Source organism: Herpailurus yagouaroundi, unplaced genomic scaffold, assembly GCF_014898765.1.
Source record: "Herpailurus yagouaroundi ecotype Mexico unplaced genomic scaffold, PumYag 210, whole genome shotgun sequence".
Classification (NCBI taxonomy): Eukaryota; Metazoa; Chordata; class Mammalia; order Carnivora; family Felidae; genus Herpailurus; species Herpailurus yagouaroundi.
This window is the reverse complement of record NW_024412441.1, coordinates 7,944,506-7,967,762: the sequence shown is the minus strand read 5'-3', so window position 1 is coordinate 7,967,762 and position 23,257 is coordinate 7,944,506. Positions and strand designations below refer to the sequence as shown.

Below are 23,257 nucleotides of genomic sequence, written 5' to 3'. Positions count from 1 at the left end.
TGTATGTGGTCATTATATTTTTTAGAATTCTGTCTGGAGGAAAAGAGATGATTTAGCTGACCTCTAGACATCTCATTCTGCTGCAAGCATAAGGTTCTAAAGAGAAACTTCATAGGATTCTAAATACTAGCTTTAAATAGTCCAGAGTTTTATTGAAAAGTATTTTAATCTACACAAATTTGATGCCATTTTGTGATTTATGCTCGTCTTTATAATTCAGCTGATATGGCATTACTAGAATTTCATTATGCAGTAAACAGTTATTCTGATGAAGAAAATAATTAAATTTAACTTCAACCAAATATTACATTGTATTCTAATATTTTCCCTGTTAAATGTTAATTTAAACCAAATCTCTCCTAGTGTTGTGATCTGAAAAAATATATTACGAAAACATAATAAAAAGAGAAAAAAATATGTTCTAGAAACAAAGGGTAAGAGGAGATTGTTGAAAATACAGGTGTATTTGACTTCAGTGTGTTGGTGATCCAGGAATTTTGATGTGGTTTGATTGAGTAGTTTCTGTGCCATCTATCAGTTTGACTATATTACACTAATATGAAATTAAATACATACATGTAGCATAGAAAATCCCCATTATTTTTTCCTATTCCAGGTCTATCCCAGCAAGATTCCTAAGAAAAATAAAGAAATAAACTGTGAGTTCTATTCATATGTCCACAGAAGGTAAATATGTCCAACTTCCAATGTTTATGGCAACTGTAATTACATCTGAGTGATGACAATTTCATCCTCTGTCTCTTCACCTACAGTTAGAGCTTTGTACACATACAAAGCCTTACTCCCTTGTTCTACATGAGGAACAGAAAATTTATAGAAAACAGTAGGTGCACATAATCTAAAAAAAGAGCTGGATCTTCTGATGTTTTGGAGTTGTGGTGATCTATAGTGGGTTCTTGAATAGTACTTCCAGAGATGATAAGAAAAGGGGTGTGACTTCATTAGATAATTGCTGATACCAGTTGAGAAAATTTTCTTCTATTTCTAGGAACAATACAGGATCAAGGCTGATTTTTCTATTCAAATAATAAATTCTGATAACATGCTTGACCTTCATAAATACATAGTGTTAAGCCACCAAAGATTTATATTGACCAGACAGATGTATACTTCACCCAGTAGAATTCTATAGGGACATGTTTCCTTCAGTAATATAGTAGTAGTAGAACTATAGGCTCAGGGATAACTACATAACATCTCATTTCATCTCTAGTAAAATGAGGATGGTAGGTTAATTCTCAAACTCCATTCAACTAGCAACTCCATTCAACATAGTCTGTACTATTTGCAAAACTTTATTCTAGGCACTAAAGATAACATGGTAAATAAAAGGATGAGACCCCTGATCATGGAGGTAAGATTTTAGTGGGGAATAAAAATTATTAAGTGCCATGAAGTAAACAAAGCAACATGTAGAATAACTGGAGTAAATCACTTAAGATCGGGTCAGTGAGAAGGCATTTCACAGGATGAGCTATTTAGTCTAGGATCTGAAAGATGTGAATAAGACAAAGGAAGAAAATTCCAATGAGAGGATGTAAAGGCAGAGTCTCAAAGGCTTAAGTGTGTCTGCAGGTCTGAGAAAAAGAAGGTGGTACCCCTCAGGTACAGTGAGCCAGGAAATGGAAACCAAGAAGTAGGCAGAAGAAATATGGCAGGCAAGGCCATGCATCTGGGCTGTGGCAAAGACTTAAGCTGTTCCCCTAAGAGTGGCGGGACACCATTGAGTATGGTAGTAATGTGCTCAGTTTCAACTTTTTAAAAGGTCATACTGGCTCTTCTGTAGAGAATGCTTTCCTCAAATTTTATGTTGCACTGCTTTGGGCCCAATCACTTACAGAGATTTTAGTAAAATAGCTCTTATCATTACTACTTTAAACCCTTCACTTCACTTTAGATAAAGAAAGCATTGAGTAAATTACACAAAAACCTAATATGAGTCCATGAAACAAATTTGACCCTTTGTGCATTTATGTGTGTTCAATAGACTTTCTCTGCCACAACCTCTCTTTTTTTTTTTTTTTCAAAGGGAGGCAACAAAGGGGCTGAGTAATTTGAGCAAGAGTATCTTCATCTCAGTTTTTATTTCTGAAATGGGATGAAAATGACTGAATTTCATTCATGTCTTTCAGTGCAGCAGGTCAGCATTAGGCTCCCTCAACTTTACAAACACTCTCTGTCACACACTTGGGCTTCAATTTTTAATGGTGCTTCCTCAGTGCTTGAGTTGTGAAGGTCCTCCAACTTCTTCTGACTTGATGGTGGCCCCAGTGCAACCAGGGTCATACAGCAGAAGAGGATGTTTTCACACACACACACACACACACACACACGCCCACAGGAGCATGCACACACAAGTAGCTATTCTTTATTCCTCAAATTTTAAAAGTCAAGCCAGGTTTCTATCCATTCCTGCAGGTTCACCACTTCCACTCTCCTGGACTCCACCAATACCCTCCTCCAGTTTCTTCCTTGCACCCTGCAGCGAAGGAGATGTTTTTGTATTTTTGTTTTTTCTTTTTTCTCTTCCTTTACTGGCTTCAAGAGAGATCTTTTCTACTGCATTTCAGATTATTCATGAGTATTTGACAAATATTAAAAGTGTTAGAAACAATTGTCCATGAGTGTTTCTAAAATTATGTAATGAATCAACGGACATGAGATTTGATTAACAAAAGTCCTGCTTACAATGTTATTGCATCTGTCAATTAATGATAATTACCGTTATTTTAATATTTAATTTCAAGCTTATGACATCTTATTAGAGGTGAATTGGTAAGGTTTCAAATCTTTACATTTCACAGATTTTAGAACTGGAGGATTTAAATGAATTTTCCAAGGCCACAGATAAGTGTTTTGGAGAGCCCAGGCCCCCTGCCGTTAGGACTGTGCTCTTGTGACCACACGCCACAAAATAAAACTGCTTCTAAATTGGTTTTCTTCTCATCTAGAGGTTCAGAGTGACTGGGACTTAGGAAATTATTATTTATCATACATTCTGACAGCATGTTGCTGCCATTCTTGTGATTTACTATGGAATGGAGAAAACATTGCCAACCAAGCATGTCAAAGCCACATCTCATTATACATTCCATTTGCTCTTCAAAGCATGGCTCCTAGTGTATATGTACATGTGCAATTGCTATTGTAGCCATAAAATAAAATAAGCCAGTTTGGCTCTTTTACCTGTTGAAGGCCTTCAAATGTATGTGACCTCTGGGATATGCCAAATGTTTCCCTAGACATTTGGATTATAGCTATTCTTTGGATTACAGGATCCTCAGATATTGACAAGGAAATAAAGAAACACAAAATAAGGAATAATTCTTTATTGATGCTTTATTCTCTCTGTCTCTCCAGAGCCCCTGATTCATCTGATGCCTGTCTTTAGAACTGACTTATATCTTGATTTCTGGAGAGGCTTTCTCCACTGAAATGCTTAAGAGAATGCCACTAACAGTATTGTGTCCCCCCTATGTGTTTTGCAAGTGCAAAGCTAGGGTAGGGGTTTTCCTTTATTATTATTTTTTTAATTTTGCCTTATGAATTCTTGCTTGGCAAAGCAATGCTCTCAATACAGGAGGCTACTTAGGAACAGTATTTGATATTAGAGAACAATAAAAGTTGAGAAGTTTATCTCAACAAATACTCTGTTCTGGCCTTAGATGTCAGCTACTGATTATGAAAATAAATATGTTTAAAGGCAGTTGTTCAGGGATTTGGAGTGTTCAAAAGGCTTCTGTGTAGAGGGATGGAGAGCAAAGCTTGCAGTCACTGTGGCTTCATTTTATGCTCAGTACCCATGATTCAGCATACAACGTTGCTTTGCCTTTTACTGTTTTATTGCTTTGCTACTGAGCATATTATGCATTAGCACTTCAGCAGGGAAATTTAAAGAGTGTTATTCTATTTATTTTAAGTGTCATATAATTATGAATTGATTTACTAGCCATTGTAACGCTACAAATGGTAATTAATTTATTTGCATAATATGTAGTTTCATAGAAGTTCAATTATAATAAAGCATTTGCTAAATGCACCATGAAAATAGCGTTTCCAGAGAGAGTGAGAGTCTAAGACTGAAATGTCTTTAGTCAGTATGTGGTTGTCAACATGAACAGTCCCTTCATTTAAAGATGGAAGGAAGGTTTCCTTAGCCCCATGTCTCACTTACCTATATTTTTCTTTATTTTAAAATATGATATTCAAGATCTTTGAGATATGCTAACAAGTAACAGGAAGTAGTAGGAAGTAATATGAAGGTGAGGACATTGATTCAGTTAATAGTCAAAATCCCTTCAGCCAAAACCAGAATAGAGATATATAAGTAGTTACCATTTTGCCTGAACAATGAGCTAGCAGGGTACAGTTCTGGACCTTGTACCCATGTTCACTTCCCATGCTTTGATGGTTCCCCCACCCCCACCCCCACCCCCACCCCAGATAAGACACAAAGGGATGGACGGTGGGTGAGTGTAATTCCTACTCTCTGGGAACACAGAACCAGCGCTAGGAAAGTGTTCCAAGTACAAGTTCCTGCTTCCCAGACAATAACTAAACAGGTGGCACAAAAAGCCAGACTGTCTTAGATCAAAAGTTTCTGAATATTCTTTCAGTAAGAACAATGCTTTTTCCACACTTACCCATGAGAAGGAAGAATGCAAGGGTGTGGAATCCCTCCCTTGGTATATGGATGTGTCTTGCACATCCAGCAGACTATCTTGGCCCTAGCCAGGCTCTCTGGAAACAGGGAAGATAAAGATCCAGTGCTTTTCTTGTTTTACTATCAAAATCTTGTCAGTATTTCCTTTCCCCCAAAAGTCCATTCCTCAAATCATACCATGTGACAGAGTGGAAAATGGCCTGAACTATATGATAAAACACATCGTGACATAGATCATGGCCTCTAAGGAAGCTACCTGATAAGTCAATTTATTATTATTTTTATTGTTTGTCTCTACCTACTGTGATCAAAGCGTCATGTGGCAGGAACCGTTTCCCTGAATCTCATTAAGTGTTGTATATTGCCTTTTTATTTTCATTCATCTCAAAGTATTTTCTGACTTGCCTAGTGATTCTCTCTTTGATCCAATGCTTATTTAGGAGTCTGTGCAACCTAACTAAAATGGAGTCACTTATGTTAGGAACAAAGTAGAAACAATCAAAGCACACATGTAAAGGAAACAGAACCGTATGAGAATTTATAGCCCTTCTTAGAAATCAACATAGGATACCAGCCAGTCCCCAAATGCCTAGTCTTTTCATGCCATCTCTGGACTTCCTGGTTCCCCAGACACAGTGACCCTGATCCAAATAAGAAAGAAGACCCTGAGACAAGCAGTCCACTGAAAAGTCAAATAACTTCCATATTTATTCCATAAAAATCCCTTAGTCTCTGAGCAACTGGGAATTTAATGTTTTCGTAACCTTGAGTTTCCCGCTTGCAGGTCAAAAGCCTTGTGTTAAGCTCTTCTTTCTCCTTTGTTTTATTCAATGTGCAGAGTTCAGTATTTCATAATTGTAATTGTATTGTTTTGCTTCCACATATTTGTGACTTATCCAAAATCCCTTTACTACTGGTTTTTAATTTATTTACATTTTGGTCAGAGAACATACTTTTTATGATTTCAATTATTTTAAACATATTAGGGGCACCGATGGCTCAGTCGGTTATGCATCTGACTTCAGCTCAGGTTATGATCTCGTGGTGTTTGGCTTCTTGTCCCGCATTGGGCTCTGTGCTGACAGCTCAGATCCTAGAGCCTGCTTCAGATTCTGTGTCTGCCTCTCTACTCCTCCTCCACTCATGCTCTGTCTCTCAAAAATAAATAAACGTTAAAAAAATTAAGCATATTAAGACTTGTTTCATGGGACAACATATGGTTTATCTTGGATCCCATTTCACGTGCACTTAGCAATATGTACTCTGCTATTGTTATGTGGAGTGTCATGTAAATGTCTCTGAAGTCCAGCTAGTTTATAGTGTTCAAGTTGTTAACCCTCTGGCACTTTTTATAACTAGACCCTCTATTATTGAAAATGAGATATCGACATTACCCACTACCACTGTTGAATTATGTTTTCTCTCTACAATTGTGTCAGATATTGCCACATGTATCTTGAAGCTCTGTTGTCAGATTTGTATATGCTTATACTTCCTATGTTTTCTTGGATTGATATTTTAATCATTAGGAAATATTTTTTTCCTTTTCTCTAGTAGCAGTGTTTTGTCTTAAACTTGATGGCTAGCATTAGCATAGCCATTCCAAATCCCTTTGTTTACTGTTTGTTTGGTATATAGATTTCATTATTTTATAATCATATTTTTTTTAATTTTTTTAATGTATATTTATTATTGAGAGACAGAGAGTGACAGAGCATGAGCATGGGAAGGGCAAAGAGAGAGGGACACACAGAATCTGAAGCAGGCTCCATGCCCCGAGCTGTCAGCATGGAGCTGGACGTGGGGCTCGAACTCACAGACTGTGAGATCATGACCTGAGCTGAAGTCGGACACTTAACCAACTGAACCACCCAGGCACCCCTATAATCGTATTTTTTAATCCATTCTTCTAATCTCTACCTTTTGATTATACTGTTGGATCCATTTCCATTTAAAGGACTTATTGATAAGGTATGATTTAAATCATCCATTTTGGTATTTGTTGTCTGTATGTCTTACGGATTTTTGTTTCTGCATTCCTCTATTAATGCCTTTACTAGTATTAAAGAGATGGATTTCAGTGTGTTATTTTAATTTTGTTTTTCATTTGCTGTGTTTTAAGAATTATTTTCTTCGTAAATGCCAGAGGATTATGATTAATGATTCACACCTACTGTATAACAATTTAGTTTAGAATAAAGTGTGTGTATGTGTATATTTTGCTGTTGATGACCCTTTTTCTCCTATCTAACTTAAAAGACAACTATATAAGGTAATTCTTAAAAATCTCTGTTGATGGGCACACAATTTATAGATAGAATTTGTGACAACAGCAAAAAAGAAGGAGAAATGAGAGCTATATAGGAACTCCCTATGATGGTTGGGCCAAGCCTTTAACACTTGACCCCACAGTTTACAGTTCAGCCTTAGCTTTCACTGCCTACTCACATGATCCTCAAGGTTAACGAGAGGTGAGAGTTTAGGGCCTTCTTAGGTACATAGCAATGACTTCTAGATTCCCAAGTATATGCCAGAACTTTTAATAGTACTTTATGAACATCTCAGTATCCAGATAATTTTGACAATTTTTCTAATGTTCTCATGATTTTATAAGACTATAGATTTTCAGGCATCTTTACTCCACCATTCCTGTTGATAACTCCTAACATTCACTATTTTACCCTATAACCAAATGACTGTGCCACAAAATTGCTAGGGCAAATAGCCTATTTCCCTCCCCTTACCCCCACTAAATGGCAATGTAACTAGAATGACTGTTTCTTATAGTTCAACTACTAAGATACATGCTAGATCTTGACACCTAAGCTCAAAGTAAATGATGGTTGAGAATATACAGGCTTTCACAGAGACTAACCTGTAAATTATTAGTCTTAAAGTTCTTTCATGTGCCTGTCGATTCCAATGGCCTTGTTTAATGTTCAGTGACTTTAATCCTACTTATTACAAAACTAACTTGTGCACGTGATGACTCTGCATTTGACTTATGGCTGCTTCATATGTTCCCTTTGAAGAAAATTTCCCATGTATGAGAAATACTCTGAGTAGTTGAATTCTGCCATCATTATCTGAGGTTTAGTTCTTGTCTGTAAATGAAATTTTTCCAGTTAAATCCTCATTGTCCTTGGGAACGACTCCATCAGCCTCTTAGCATGTAACTATTCAGTTATAAATAAGTGAATGTATTTTCATCAAAAGGAAGTATTGTGTTGTTACCTTTATGATCATTTTGCCTGATCTGCATTCTGGAAACTATGTTGTTATGGCCAAAGACTAACAAAGCTGACGTTGCTTAATTTGTTTTGACTTGTCACTACTCACTTTATTTTGTGATGGGAGACTCTTTGACAATAATTTATGTAGTTGGACTTCATTCCCACAATGAGGAATCTCTTTGAAGTAAGCAAGATACAGCAAATTTCCTCTGAGAAGGAAGTTGGGGTACACCTGAAAATATGTAAAGTGGAACCCTTAATAGCAGATCATATTCCACCTGGTAGTGGCAACTGAGAAAGGGTAACCATATGCCCTGGTTTTCCTGAGATATCTCCATTTACACTTGTTGTCCCAATGTGATTATGACTAGGACACCCTTTAACTCTTAAAATTATCTCAGAATGATAAATTATATATAGTCACCCTAATTAGAAGAACAGTCTCTGAAACTGGCCTGTGTGTATTCAAATTCATGTTCCTTTATTTTCTGAATATGTGATAAAGCAATTTAAATTACCTATGCCTCAATTTCCTAATTCATAAAAAGGGGATGGCAATAGGATCTGCCTACCAGGGTTGTGATAATTAAATGTATGTACAGCTCTTGGAACAGTACCTAGTGCTCAACATATGCCATATATCTAATAATGTATTATACCACATGCAACAAATACAGTTTCTAGGCCACATTCATTAAAAAGGTTTCTATTGGCCCACGAAATTGATATATTCTCAAATAATTTTTAAAGAGAGAATAAAGACCAAGCATCCACTGGCTGATGAATGGATGAGAAAGATATGATATTTACACAAAATGGAATAGTACTCAACCATGAAGAAGAATGAAATCTTGTCATTTGCAATGATGTGGATGGAGCTAGAGAGTATAATGCTATGTGAAGTAAGTCAGAGAAAGACAATTACCATATAATTTCACTCATATGAGAATTTTAAGAAGTAAAACAAATAAGCAAAGAGGGGGAAAAAAGGCAAACCAACACATAGACTCTTAACTATAGAGAACAACCTGATGGTTACCAGAGGGGAGGTGGGTAGGTGGTTGGGTTAAATAAGTTATGGAGACTAAGGAGTGCACTTGTTGTGAGGAGTACCAGGTATTGTATGGAGGTTTGGAATCACTGTATCGTACACCTGAAATTAATAATACACTTTATGTTAGCTAACTAGAATTTAAATGAAAACTTAAAGAGAAAGAATAAAGATAGAGAAGGAAACAACAATAACAAAGTGCTATAAAATAGGAGTGAATTTACTAAAAAGAGTAAGTTGTATTTTTCTGAGCAGTGTTGAATTATATTTTCCTCTCCAGGATAGAAACACTTTATATTAAAAAAGCAATATCCCAGTATTTTTGTTATTAATTCACAACTTTACATCTATCTGGATCAGGTGCTATCACAGCCTCTCCCAAATTTGCCATAATATTATCTGAAAACCTTAGGAAATGAATAGTGCTATTCCTTTACTTGGAAACCTCTGAAGTTAGAATTGTGCCTTCTGGTCCCTGGAGTACACAATTTGCATTCTACTGATTATAGTAACACCATTGTACTTAAAGCTTCCCCCTTTGGGTGAATGTAAATCTCTGTCTATTTGATCCCTTGCAGGGAGCTGTTCATTTCAATAGAAAATACAAAAACAGTCTTTTACCTAAAACACACACACTTGGAATAAGTTAACACAGAACTTGGAGGAATGTAATACAAGGGTCTTACTGCCTTGCCTGATCATAAGTGAAACAATACTAGATTGTATTTTTTATTAACTTGTATTGGAGAGATTTCTTTCTAATTCATATATTCAGCTCACATGCTATGGATGCAGAAGTGCCTGAAACAAGGCTTCAGTAACTTTTCTCTCTAATATATCAATGCCAGTCAAGAATGTGGCAGCAGGCAACAGCAAAACTAACTCTGAATTGCAAATTGACAATATGATTTTGTCCTTTTAGAAGTCAAAAGAGAGCTCACTATTCTCATTAAAGACATAACTGATATATTCATTGAGAGGTGATTTTAAAGGTAAAGTGACAGAGCTCTAATTCACTAATTTACCTGTATTAAAAATTCAAACATGATGTAGACATTAGCACTAGCTCAAGAGAAATGGAGGAAGTGAAATTAAAACAGCTATAGAGTGGTTTGATTATTTCCCTGCCTAGTCTACCTAGGAAGTCTTTAATTCCTTTTGTCAATAAGGCTTAAAATGGTGCAAAAATGCAGAAGTTTATCTTTTTCTAATCTTTATGAATCCAGAGTAAACCAGCTATTTAAGAGTAGTAAAGATAGCTACAACTGACTTCACCAGAGACACATACAGCAAATGGGACACGAGGTGATGATTGATGTCCTCAATGACAGGGCCTTGCACTTTGGGTAAATGGTGTCAGAGAAAGCTTTGGAGATTCTATTGTTGCTTAGGCTGAGTAGAGTCCTGGGCTCTCCTCTGTGTTTTGCAATGATAGCAACAGTGAACAGTACATATATGCCAAGGAATATGTGTACTAAGGAGTGTTGTATAATAAAGTTGTCTAGCATATTGCTTCTTAAATTAACTGCTATTTAAAAAGACAAATTATTTAAAACAGAAACAATTTGGGGCACCTGGGTGGCTTAGTTAGTTAAGTGGCTGACTTCAGCTCAGGTTGTGATCTTATGGTTCCTGAGTTCTAGCCCCGTGTCAGGCTCTGTGCTGACAGCTCAGACCCTGGAGCCTGCTTCGGATTCTGTGCCTCCCTCTGTCTCTCTGCCCCTCCCCTGCTCAAGCTCTGTCTCTCTCTGTCTCAAAATAAATAAGCATTAAAAAAAATTTTTTTTAATAGAAACAATTATCTGGCATAGCTCTGAGAGCTCCTATAGAAGACATTAAGACAGCAACTTGTAAATTAAAGATACCTGCAAAATGTCCTGGGACAGCAGTGGGCACTAGATTAAAAAGGGACTCTATCACTGTAAACAACTGTATCTTCTATGAGATAATGGTATATTTCCTTTCTGCACCAGTGAACCGGTTGCCTGAGCCATTAACATTATGCAACGGTCTTTTGTATTCACTGGACATTAAAGAAGCAAACAGTAGTCAGGGGCAGTTAGAAAAAGAACTTGGAAAAAAATGACCACATATAGTTTGCTCTATACAACCTGCAGAGACAAAGATGGTGGTCTTAGAGAAATAATTCCCATTTCCTCTTTTAGTCAAAACAATAATCAATTGATTGCCAAACAGTATGGTATTATGAATAAAAACACAACCCTTGGATTTAGGCTGTGCACATTTATGTTCTATCTCCACTCTTAGCAGCTATTTTTTTATTAAGCTTTTTGTTTTAATTCCAGCATAGTTAACATATAGTGTTCTATTAGTTTCAGGTGCACAGTATAGTGATTCAATAATTCTATACATTGCTCTGTGCTCGTCACGATAAGCATACTCTTAATCCCCTTCACCTATTTCACCCATCCTCCCACCCACGTCCCCTCTCATATGCTTTATTTTAAATAAGTACCTTCAGTTAAACGTTTTTTTAACAAGAAAATTTTTTACTGAAAGCGTACTTCAGAATACATGGTACTAAAAGATATATATAATACATTCCATCCGAGAAAAATAGAATACACATTTTCTTCAAGTACTCAAAGAAGAATCCCCTGGTTAAATCACATAAAAAAGAGACATGACAAATATAAATTTAAGAAGACTGAAATCATACCAAGTATATTTTCCAGCCACAATGGTACAAAACTGAAGATCAACACTAAAACAAAGCTGGAAAATCTACAGTGTAAATATTAAATATTTAATATGTAAAAAATTAAACAACACACTACTGCTCAAGCAATGGGCCAAATAAGAAATCAAACAGCAAATCTCCTTGTGGTGTCATATTTTTTATTGAACTTTTTTCCTTAGTACAAGCTTTTATAGCATAAATTTCACTCTAACATCTGCTTTTGCTGCATCCCATAGGTTTTAGAATATTACATTTTCTCTTTCTTTTGTTTTGAGATATATTTTGATTCACCCTTAGCAATTGTTGGGTCTTCAGCAAATTACTTCAACTCACTCTGCCTCAGGTTCGTTAAACCTTAAAAAGAGAGGCAAACATTTAATATTGAGTATTACATTAGATAGTCCATGTAAAAACTTAGAAATGAACTTTGCACATTATGAAATCTCCAAAAACTAGCTTTTAATATTTTGATCAAGCTATAGAATATGTGTCACCAAGATTCCAGTATTACCCATTGGTATGTAAAGGTAGATCCCAGTATCCCAGGGTCAACATTTCCAATCCTTATGATGCAGGCAGGCTGGGTCCACAGACCGGGAGAGGGGTCCCAAAGGATCAGCCAAGAGGGTCCTTGGCTTCATTCAGGATAGAAATCAAACATAAGCCAGAGAAAGTCAAAGCATAGTTTAATGAGTAGTGTGAGTGATGGACAGAGAATAGCAGTTGGAGTGTCTGGGAGACTCGGAAAGGAAAGGAGAATCAGTCTTATCATCACTTGGGGTTAGAGGTTTTTATTAGAAAGGGGTCTAGGGTTCATGTTCCTTCAGGAATCTGGGGTAAGTTCCAATCAAAGGTGAGTGTCAGGTAAACAGTACATGTCATTCCATCAACAACTGAAGGTAGGAGTGTTGAAGCCAGCATCAGCCAAGGTTTGTTTCCCAACATCTTAGAACATGTTTAGGATCTGGCTCTGCTTAGATGTTTTCAGGTGTTTGGAGCCTCAGACAAAACTCAGAGAATGATTATCTTTTTTTGACTTTTCCCTCGAAGTGGGAACATAGCTTATTTGGCCTATTCAGAAGAAAATATAGGATGTGGGTAAATGGGGCCTAGCAGAAAAATAACAGAGATGGAGACTTTCTAAAATGGGGTCCCTTCAGCTTCCTTACCTCACTTATATCAACAAGGTAATATTTTCCAGTGATTTCTGCTCAAGAAAATACTGACAGATGACATGTATAACTGAACAACCCCAACACTAAAGGTTTTTTCAAGGGTGTAGAATGTGTAGTCAGAGCTCTCTGTGGGGTCCTACTGCAATGAGCCCAAGCCTACTGCCTATGTTCATCCCTGCCTACCTTTCCGGGACTCCTGAAGACAGTATATTTCCCTAGTTTCCTAGGAGTGAGCATCTTTTTACCAGCTCTTTCTAAGAGTATTCCGATGGCATAGTTGTTGAATCCTAGTGACACAGTTATTTCCTTTATGGCAAAGGGCTTTTCCTCCAGAGACCACATGCCAAGGCAAGCTGTGGCCCAGCCTCATAATGTACTTGGAACTTTCCCTGCTCCCTCTGACTAGCTAGGTCCTAATAATAGGTGTGGCCCACTTCACCACACTTTTTTTTCCTGCACTTCAGTCCAAGAAACTCTTGTGTATTTTCCTTCAGTCCAGTCTCCTTTGGGGTTCTTTAGCCCATCAGACTAGTCTGTGAATCTCTGAAAAACATTTCTGGACCAGTCTCAAAGTCTTTCCAACTGATCTCTTAGGACCTCTGACATGTGCTTCAGTGTGCCTTACCATTTAATAATGTTAGGAATTAACCTGAAGATTCTAGCAATTAGGGGATTTGTCTACCTAGAGTACACAGAATACTTTTAAGTAATTGCCTAACTCCACTTTTCTCTGATAATCTAACCTTTGGATCAACTCAAGTATTTGGTATAAATGAGTCAAAAATAGTGTGTTCCATGAGTTTTCATCAGTAGGTATATCTCTATGTTTTATGTGTTATCCAAAATGACTGAAGACAACTGACTGGGCCTGAAAACCAAACATTCGTGGTTGTATGTGACTATCTCCTGGTACACGTGTACAGACTAAAGAGAGATGGAAGGAAGTTGATGGTGAATCACCCTCTGATGGGTAATAACAGAATTAGGTGACTAGTGGAAGGAAAGACACTGGGGAGGACTAATGAAGAAGAAATGGTAATCTGTGAGAACAAGCAACTATCAGGATCTGTGGAGTATCTATTTATGTCTCTTTCCATCAGTAGAGACAGACTTTGTGCATAGTCATGTAATGGTAACATTAAATATATGGATGCAAGACATATGCATATTCATGAATTATATCTGTATGAACTTATTCACTGAAATTAATAGGTGTTTAAGTGAGGATACCATGTTAATTATATTTTTTCATATTTTTCCTCTCAAAAATAGAATTAACTCATTTCAGTGGCTGTACCAAATGATTAACCAGATACCCTATAGGGAAACTCTAATTTATATCTGGGAAATCCCTGAGGAAATTCAAGATTTGTTTGTGCTAATGAAATTTATACAATAGCGATTTTAAAAATAATAAAAAATGCTGCATTGCCACACTCAAAAATTGATGACTGATATTAATAGTAATAATGATAATAACATCCTTTCTCTCTGCTTTTTCAAGAACACAATATAAACATTGGTTCATGAAAAGGTAAAAATTGGATAATACTATTAATAGATAGAGTTCTATTATTCTTTTTCCTGGGCTTTTTATGAGCCTTCATCATATTTATTTAATTCTAATATAAATAATATATTTGGTAATTTAAGAATATCAATCATCCCGTGGACATCACAGAAACCAAGTTAGAACCAGAATAGATCCAAAGAATACTAGTCCAATTCTTCCCACTTGTGGATTAAGAAATAAACTGAGGAAAATTAGAGACTTGATTAGGGTAATCCAGTGAGATTATTTGTATATTCATCCCTTATTCCAAAATAATAAAAGAGCCTAATGTTCTGAACCATAGTCATGTACTATAAACTGATTTTTCTATTTACCTTCACTGCTTCCAGATTGACCCATTTTAAAGATTAACATGATTTAAGACTGCCTTTAAAAAGAAAAGAATTCTCTTAAAAAATCAGGCTAGGAATAATTTCCACTTGATAATACTATCTGAGTAGTCATTCTTTTTTGAGCTGTGCATCTAGGGAAATTAAATGTAATCAGGTTTTTCCCTGATTATAGGGTGTGTTGTTTTTCTATGTAGTTGATTGCCAGTGATAATTAAATTACCACTTGTCACATGGGAGGTTGAGGGTTTGTTATTCTGTTCTAGTTTTGCTTTTTCCCAGTCTCACTGTGTATTTAGGGACTAACAGCTTGAGTTTCTTCAATTCTTCCTGCCATTATTCTACTGAAATCTAACTTTAAGATGTTAAGGGCATTGATTCAGGAAATCAAGATTTGTTTTATACCTATTATGTGCTAGTTTCAAAATCATCTTTGATACATTTCTCTCTTTTGCTTTTTCATGTCTAGAATCTAAATACCATTGAGGCTACTTTTTAAAAACATTTTTGATAAGTTTCCTCTCCATTTCTATCATTATCCTAGACTGGTATTATTTTTTATCACAACTGGTGATTTCAAAAGTTGTTTTCATGATTCCCAGGTACTGCACCAGACTTAGTAAATCTGCATATCCATGAGTTGAGGCTGGTAATCTTTTTCTGAAAACTTTGTACCATTTTGACAGAGTGTGTTTAAGTAAAAGCATGTGTTATCAAAGTGTCCTCCAAATTGCTTTTTTTTCTTTTCCAAGATTTGCCCAACAACTCATTCTTTACTTTCTAACGGAAATACTGGGAAAATTTCTAATAAACTCTTACTCGTCATTCTTTTTCTTATCCGGAAATTTTAGAATGGCTCCATAGTAGAGTGTCAGTTACAAATTCCATAGATGAAGCATGTTGTTCCTTAGTAATGTCAGATCTTTTCATCCAGACTTGTGTCCCACTACTCTCCAGCATAGGCTTTTAATATACTTATACATACTTCATGTATTTGCTCACTATGTTATCCCTCCTGGGGCTCCTTACCTCTGCCACCTCTGACCTCTTCTCTCTTTAGCTCTGTGTATATCTCCTCCTTCCAGAAAGACATAAATCATTTTTTTATCTTTTGAAGAGAAAAGCCATATTTTATACCTTTTGTTTATCCCCATCATTCTAAGCACAATGTTGTAGTCCAGTAAATCCTTGTTAAATGATACTGAGTATGCTCTCAGGTCAAAACAATGGACAGGTCAAAGTATGTGGATTTGACTAACAAATGAGTACTTTAATATTCTCAATTTATCAAACACTGATTTAATTCTTCCTTTTGTCTTGGGTACTGAGACAGGTACAGATTTAATGAGTACCATCAAATTTTGGGTTCATCAACAGACAATTGATGAAATCAGTGATAATTATATAATGTGATAAGCACTTTTCTCTATTAGCAGTTGGTAAATGAAATCTAAAAAAAAAAAAAAAAAAAGAAATGTTATCATTCTAAGAAAAATGAGGGTAAAAATTCTGTTTACTGCTTTTTAAAAATTTTTTAATAAGGCAATAGACCTAGGAAAGCATTGATTAATCAGTGGTAGATGAAATAATGTTATTTTTAAAACTATGCTAATGGGAATTAAGATCTTCATTATGAGATGGACCCTTGGTAAAATGGCTAAAATTTTTGATGAAATAACCAAGTGAAAGAATTCTACTAGTATCCTTGTGCTCTGGGGCTTGAGGCAGAGCCAAAGCCTGAGTGTTTGCTAGGATGAACATAAAAGAGACCCTTTGGTATCAGAATTTTCTCTCATTAATAGTAACTTTGCTTCATCAAAAGACAAAAGGAGAAACATTTAGGGAGGAATAAAGAAAATATCTAAAGAGTAAAACTGAGTCAGGAATCAGATTGGCCTTAATCCAATCCAGTGCTGCTAGGAACCAGGGAATAGGCACACTGTTTGGGTACATGCTGTCACATTGATAACTTTTATCTGTTCCCCAGTAGTATCAGTACCTTCTCAAGGGATTTTAAAGATCATATGTTCTCTGACCCCTTTCTTCTTAGAGGCACTCCCTGTCTTAAATTCTCTAACTTGGGTTTGTTGGAGTTTCCTTGGAGCAATGTAGCTAGAAAAGGGCAAAGACACTGAAATGTTGAAAAAGTGTTGGCTCCTTTGGAGCGAGCACAAAGCCAAAAGCCGGATTCTAAGCATGATGTCTAATAAGTTGTTGGGGCTATTAGCACCAGTAATAGATGTTCATTTAAGAAATATTAGATCTTGATATAAGGGAAAGACAACTTAGAACTTGAGAATAAAAATCAAAACTGGTAGGGCATTTGGGTGGCTCAGTTGGTTAAACGTCCAGCTCTTCATTTCAACTCAGGTCATTTTCTCACGTTTTGTGAGATCAAGCCCATCTCTGCACTGACAGTGCTGAATCTGCTTGAGATTCTTTCCCTCTCTCTCTGCCCCTCCCCAACTTGCATACTCATGCAAGTGCTCACGCGCGCTCTCTCTCTCAAAATCAATTAGTAAACAAAAAAAATCAAAATTGGTAAGTAGGTATCACTGTATGGAACTGAAACTTCTTCTGGTTACAACAGAATAAAGAATTTGGAGCAAGTATTCAAATCAGGACAAACTAACAAAGCACTAAAAAGATTTTTACAAAAGCAAGGAATTAACAGGACAAAATCCTGGACTAAATGAGAAACCAGAGGTCAAATGTCAAATGACCTTTCCCTGAGGACATTTTCCCTTTGGGGGGGGGGGAACAGGAAGAAACTGAGCTTTCATTTTGGTGGTCTAATCAGACTAAGAGGACATAACTTAAAAGACAGAGTATCCTTAAGTAGAGAGTCTATCTGAAATAGTAAGTTTCTGAATTGCTATACTGTCAGGAGAAACTTAAACTGTAAATAAACTTATATAAACTTGAAGGCAAGATGCTCACACTCTGGATTAACTGGGAAATGTCTATAAACTGGTAAAGAGCCCTGGACAAATGACAGAAGTAAACAACAATCTTCTCAGTAACAATGGAGCTTTATTATAAGCCTCAAAATATTCCCATGAATAATTTTTCAAATAAAAGTTTACTGACCACACACAGAAACAAAAAGCAGCAGAAAAAAAGAGAAATAGAAATAATTGGACAATTATTAAAAACAAATTATAGGGGCGCCTGGGTGGCCCGGTCGGTTAAGCATCCGACTTCGGCTCAGGTCATGATCTCACAGTCCGTGAGTTCGAGCCCCGCATCAGGCTCTGTGCTGACTGCTCAGAGCCTGGAGCCTGTTTCAGATTCTGTGTCTCCCTCTCTCTCTGCCCCTCCCCTGTTCATGCTCTGTCTCTCTCTGTCTCAAAAATAAATAAACGTTAAAATTAAAAAAATAATAATAATAAATAAATAAAACAAATTATAATATTGTCTTTAAAGAAATCAAAGACACACTTCTAAATATCTGCAGGAAGTTATAAAAAGTAAAATAGGTATGAGAAATAATGAAGTAGAAGTTCTGGACTAAAAATCAAAGTAGCTCAAATGAAGAACTTAGTTGATGGATTTAATTTCAAATTAAACACTGCTGAAAAAACAATTAGTATATAGAAAGATAGGTCAGAAGAAGTTACCTAGAATTTTGCTGCTCAAAGTATAGGATGGAGGCATTATTTAAGGTGAATATGGTGAATTTAAATAAGGTGAAATTTTACAAAAGAAACAAAAGACACCATTCCAAGGCTCAGAGAACTCCATAGAATCCTAATCCAGATAAGTAAACAGAAATTCATACCTAGGCATATCATAATATCTAACTACAGAAAACTAAAGACAAAGCATATAATTTTGAACTAAGCCAGAAAATCAAAGATAATAGAAACAAGCATAACGAGTTGACTCAAATACACAACTATCATTCTACCACACGTGGTTTTAATAATTAATATGGTTTAGTTTAAAGACCATATATATGACCTCTGAAAGGTTGGCACATTATTAACACAAGAACTAGAATCAGAGAGCCTGAGTTCAAAGCTTTGTCTGCAACAAACTACTTGCATAACCTTGAGTCATTTACTTACCCTTTAACTACTAACAGCACTTTCCTCAGAGGCTTGCTTATATGATCATTTAGATGAGGCAATGCAAATACAACACTTACCACAATGTCTGGCTGGCATACAGAGATAACTCAGTATTATCATGAGTATTATTTTGTAATATATTTTAAACAAATTCATTTACATTTTATCGGTCATAGATTTTTATAAGTGGTTCTTTAAAAAGGGTGACACATTGAGGCGTCTGGGTGGCTCAGTTGGTTAAGCATCCCACTTCAGCTCAAGTCATGATCTCACGGTTCATGAGTTTGTGCCCGTCTCCGGCTGACAGCTTAGAGCCTGCAGCCTGCTTCAGATTCTGTGTCTCCCTCTCTCTCTGACCCTCCCCTGCTCATGCACTGTAAGTCCCTCTCCATTTCTCTCTCTCTCTCAAAAATAAACACTAAAAAATAAATAAATATAAATAAATAAGTACAAACGGTGACACATTCAAGTTTTTTCAGTTTGTACATTAATGAAATATTTGATTTATGAGGGATATTAAAATGTTAAATATATACCTGGTGGACATGTGAAAAGTGCTCTGAAAACCAAATCACCATGAAAATCCTAGCTGTAATTTAATGTGTTACATGTAACTTGTGTGGTATGAATTCATGTGACCATTACACAGATAATAACAAATCATAACAATATGCTCACCATTAACAAATCATAATAATATGCTCACCATATGCCAAGTTCTGCTGTTAGTGCTATAAATGTATTATTTCACAACAAACTTGTGATATAGATACAGTTACCATCTCCATCTTACAGAGCATGAAAGTGAAGCACACAAAGGAGTCTGTTCACATTAGAGCTGGGAGTTAATCCTTGAATGACTGGCTTGAAAGTTTTTGCACTTTACCTTGAATAATAAGCTCTAGAGAGTCTTTCTAGGATGTGGTGAATCAGGATTGATTTCCAGGCTTTCAGTATTCCAGGAGAACTTCATTACATTGTTCTTCTAAAGGTTTATAAGAGGTCACAGCGAGCCTATTTAGCTTATGCAAAAAAATTATCACATACAATAACACTAAATTAGCAATTTAAAACACTTGTTATATACATATGTCTTACCTTTTTTTGTTTGTTTGTTTCCCATATTATCTTTAGTTCAAAATTTGAATAGGCCCTGCTAAAGTGTGCTGCAAATAGTGGTAAATTAGATAGGGCAGTGTTTCACAGTGACATCTAAATATTGGAGCAATAGTGGGTTTTTGTTTTGTTTTGTTTTTAGAGAGAGAGAGAGAGTGCATGTGTCTGCATGTGAGTGCATGGGGGAAGGGACAGAGGGAGAGGGAGAATCCCAGTCAGGCTCCACTCCTAGCACAGAGCCTGATGAGGGGCTCCATCCCACTGACCGTGAGGTTGTCCTGAGCCAAAATCAAGAGTTAGACACTTAACCAACTGAGCCACCCAGGTGCCCCAATACTGCTTTTGTAAGTTTGATGGAATTTTAAAGTACTATTTTCATAGTAGTTCTAAGATCAGCTCAGAGAGGGAGCCTAAAATGTTCCTTTGTCCATTGTTTAGAACACTACTATGCATATGTATGTAATTATAAATTGTACATGGGTTGGGGAAGTTGGATTTAAAAGAATTAGAATGAGGGAGAACATGATAGAAGTGGTCAAAGAAACTTACTGAAATAAGAAGCATCAGGAAGGAGCCCTGTAAAAATGGCAAGAATATAACAAAAGGACAAAAAAATCAAGTTAGATGTGTTTTAATGGTGTGAAATGCTACTGAAGCACTTTTCTTGCTTATGATTGCTAGCTTTACTATTCATTAAGTAAGTTTTTGTTTCTGACAGAGTATGATGGTTCATTATCTTCAAATGGCAGAGATGGCATCAAGCCTGACATGTCCTGGGCAGTGAGAAAGTTGTCGTTTCCAAAACACTAGTTAGTCCCTCCCAGGCAGTAACCAGGCCATTAGACAACAGAAAAAGCAATAGTTTCTGCTCTACTTGGCACCTATTTTACTTCTTCTGAAAGGAAAATTTTTAGCTAAATTATTATCTGATTTGGCCTTTATTTAACATTTGGTGCCCCCCCCCCCCCCCCCCAATGACAATAGCTTTAGTGGTAAGCACAATTGATAGATCTGATAACTTTGTTTTTGCAGTCTTTTTTTCCAAGTCATTAGTGAGTGAAAGCCCTTAGGAGAAAATACTGGGGTATAAATTTAAAATGGCAATGATTCATAAAATTTCTTTCTTGTAAAAAGGCCATGGTTTTGTGGAGCTCTCATTTTGCTTTCATTTATGCCTAGTTAGCAATCTATTATTGAAACATTCTTCTGAAGGCAAGCACGCACAGTATCAAAACACTTAAGTATGGCAAAAAGAGACACCTTGTCTCCTTTGTCATGGGGTCTAAATTCCTAAGACAAGAAAGAGAGGGATAACTAACAGACATGCCAAAGATTCACTTATTCACTCAACTTCCTCATTTGTATGTATTTACTTCAATGAGCAAATATTATATGTTATGTACTCTGTTACATACTGAGGAGACAATGACAAATGAGATATATGACACCTAATATAAGAGAACTCACAGATGAATAGTGGGGCTGCTGTGTAAGCGAGTAATGGGATATAGCATGATCCAGTATGCTGTATGTGTACCAGCATTGTTGGCCAAGGGAAGAAGTAATAAACTTGCCAAGGGATGAGGAATGGGGAGGGGAGGGATGACTTCATAGAGAAGCTGGTGTCTTCTGCTGGTCCCCTGAAAGATAATTTGGAAGGTGTTTGCCAAACAAAAAAAGGTGAAGTGGGGAAACATTTGAAGCACAAAGCAAGAGCTAGTTGAGGCAGGAAAGAACATCTGGAGTTCAAGGCAGAGTGAGCAGTGCAGTATGGCAGGAGCAGAGGAAGTCAGGGGAATAGTGGACAGGTTGTTGGAGAGATTGCAGAAGGGGACCTTGAAAACATGTCTGGTTTTGAAAAATAGATGGCAGACATGTTTATTTTTAAAAGGGTGTTCAAGAGAAAATTTGAGTCAAGGTAGATATAGGATGTTAAAAAGGCTATTATAAATTTTCCTTTTAAAAGAGAAAATATTTTTATACATTCTCTTGAACACTAGTCTCTCCTGATATTTCCCAACCCCAGTCCACCTGTTATTAAACCCCTAAAATTATCTGACTATCCCAGCCCACACTTTCCTCTCTTTTATGAACCACTAATTTCCTGAGACAATTCTTTGATACTTTAGAATCCTCGTAGTTTTTTAGAAAGCTTCTAAATTTACAGATCAAGAAAATAAAGCCCAGAGAGATAATATCACTTACTGAGCATTTTTTATATTCTTCTTTACATTTCAAGTTAACATTTTACCTGTGTAAATGTAGTCTCTCCAACCAGATTATAAACAATAAATGGTTGACTTCCACATTATCAGTCCTTTTCCTTCTACAGTCTTGACTAATTGCCCAAATGATAGGTTTTCAATATGAGTTTGTAGATTGATGAGCAGGGCACTTGCTTTCTGGAATACATTTCTCTTAAAAGTGAGGAAGAGGTATTTGGGGCACTCAGAAAAGATAAACTAATATTTACTATTCAAAAAAAAAAATGAAACTCACCAAACTCCAGTCTGCCTCTCTGCCTTTTGAACCTCCTTATCTTTTTTCTACACTTAGCAGTTTCCCTTTTGGAGGGAAAGGACAAGGGACTTAGGATACATCAAGCATCCATTATCCAAAAATTTATTGCTGTCCCTCCCCAACTTACCTGTGCAGGAGACATCGAGAACACAAACATGGCTTCAAGATTATTCATTATCCATCAGTAACATGTCAGGTTTGCAGTCTCTTGCTGTTACACATAATGAATTTCATCTGATTATTTCTACACCTCACCATTTCTGAACTGCCCAGATTATTTTTTGAGACTCCAATATCACTCTCCATGACTGAAATCTCCCGTAAAAGCCTTGAAATCTGTGTTCTTCTCAAAAGTATCTTTTACATGAAACTAGCTTCCGTAGTCTATATTTCATCATAGATACTAATGCATTTCTGCCCTATGATTTTTGTATGTGTAGTTGTCTTGGTCATTAGATTTTAAACTCCTTGGAACAAGAGATTATCAAGTCCACTAAAACCACTACTGGTATTCAGTGAATGGTTTTCTTTGGGTGTTAACTTCAGTCATTATGTTGTTTATTTCTAAGTCTGTATTCCCAATTAAGCTTGCTACTAAGAGGTTAGTTAACACTTCTTCCTTATAGGTATATGGAAGGTATAGACTTAGAATCCACATCATTTTGTCTTGCTGGACATTGATATTTCTTCTCTTTCCTTGCACATGAACGTATGTTGTTTCCTGATATAGAGCTTTTTTTATTTATTTTGAAGAGTTAATTGTCAAACATAGATGGATGTTTAATAAATAAAAATTTAATTA

The 23,257-nt window shown here is 36.2% G+C and overlaps 1 long non-coding RNA gene across 1 annotated transcript in view; it reads left to right on the top strand.

Moving 5' to 3' along the window:
* The window catches only part of LOC121016296 (uncharacterized), an 887,083-nt gene that overhangs the window by 708,697 nt on the left and 155,129 nt on the right, over positions 1–23,257 (top strand). The window lies entirely within an intron of this gene.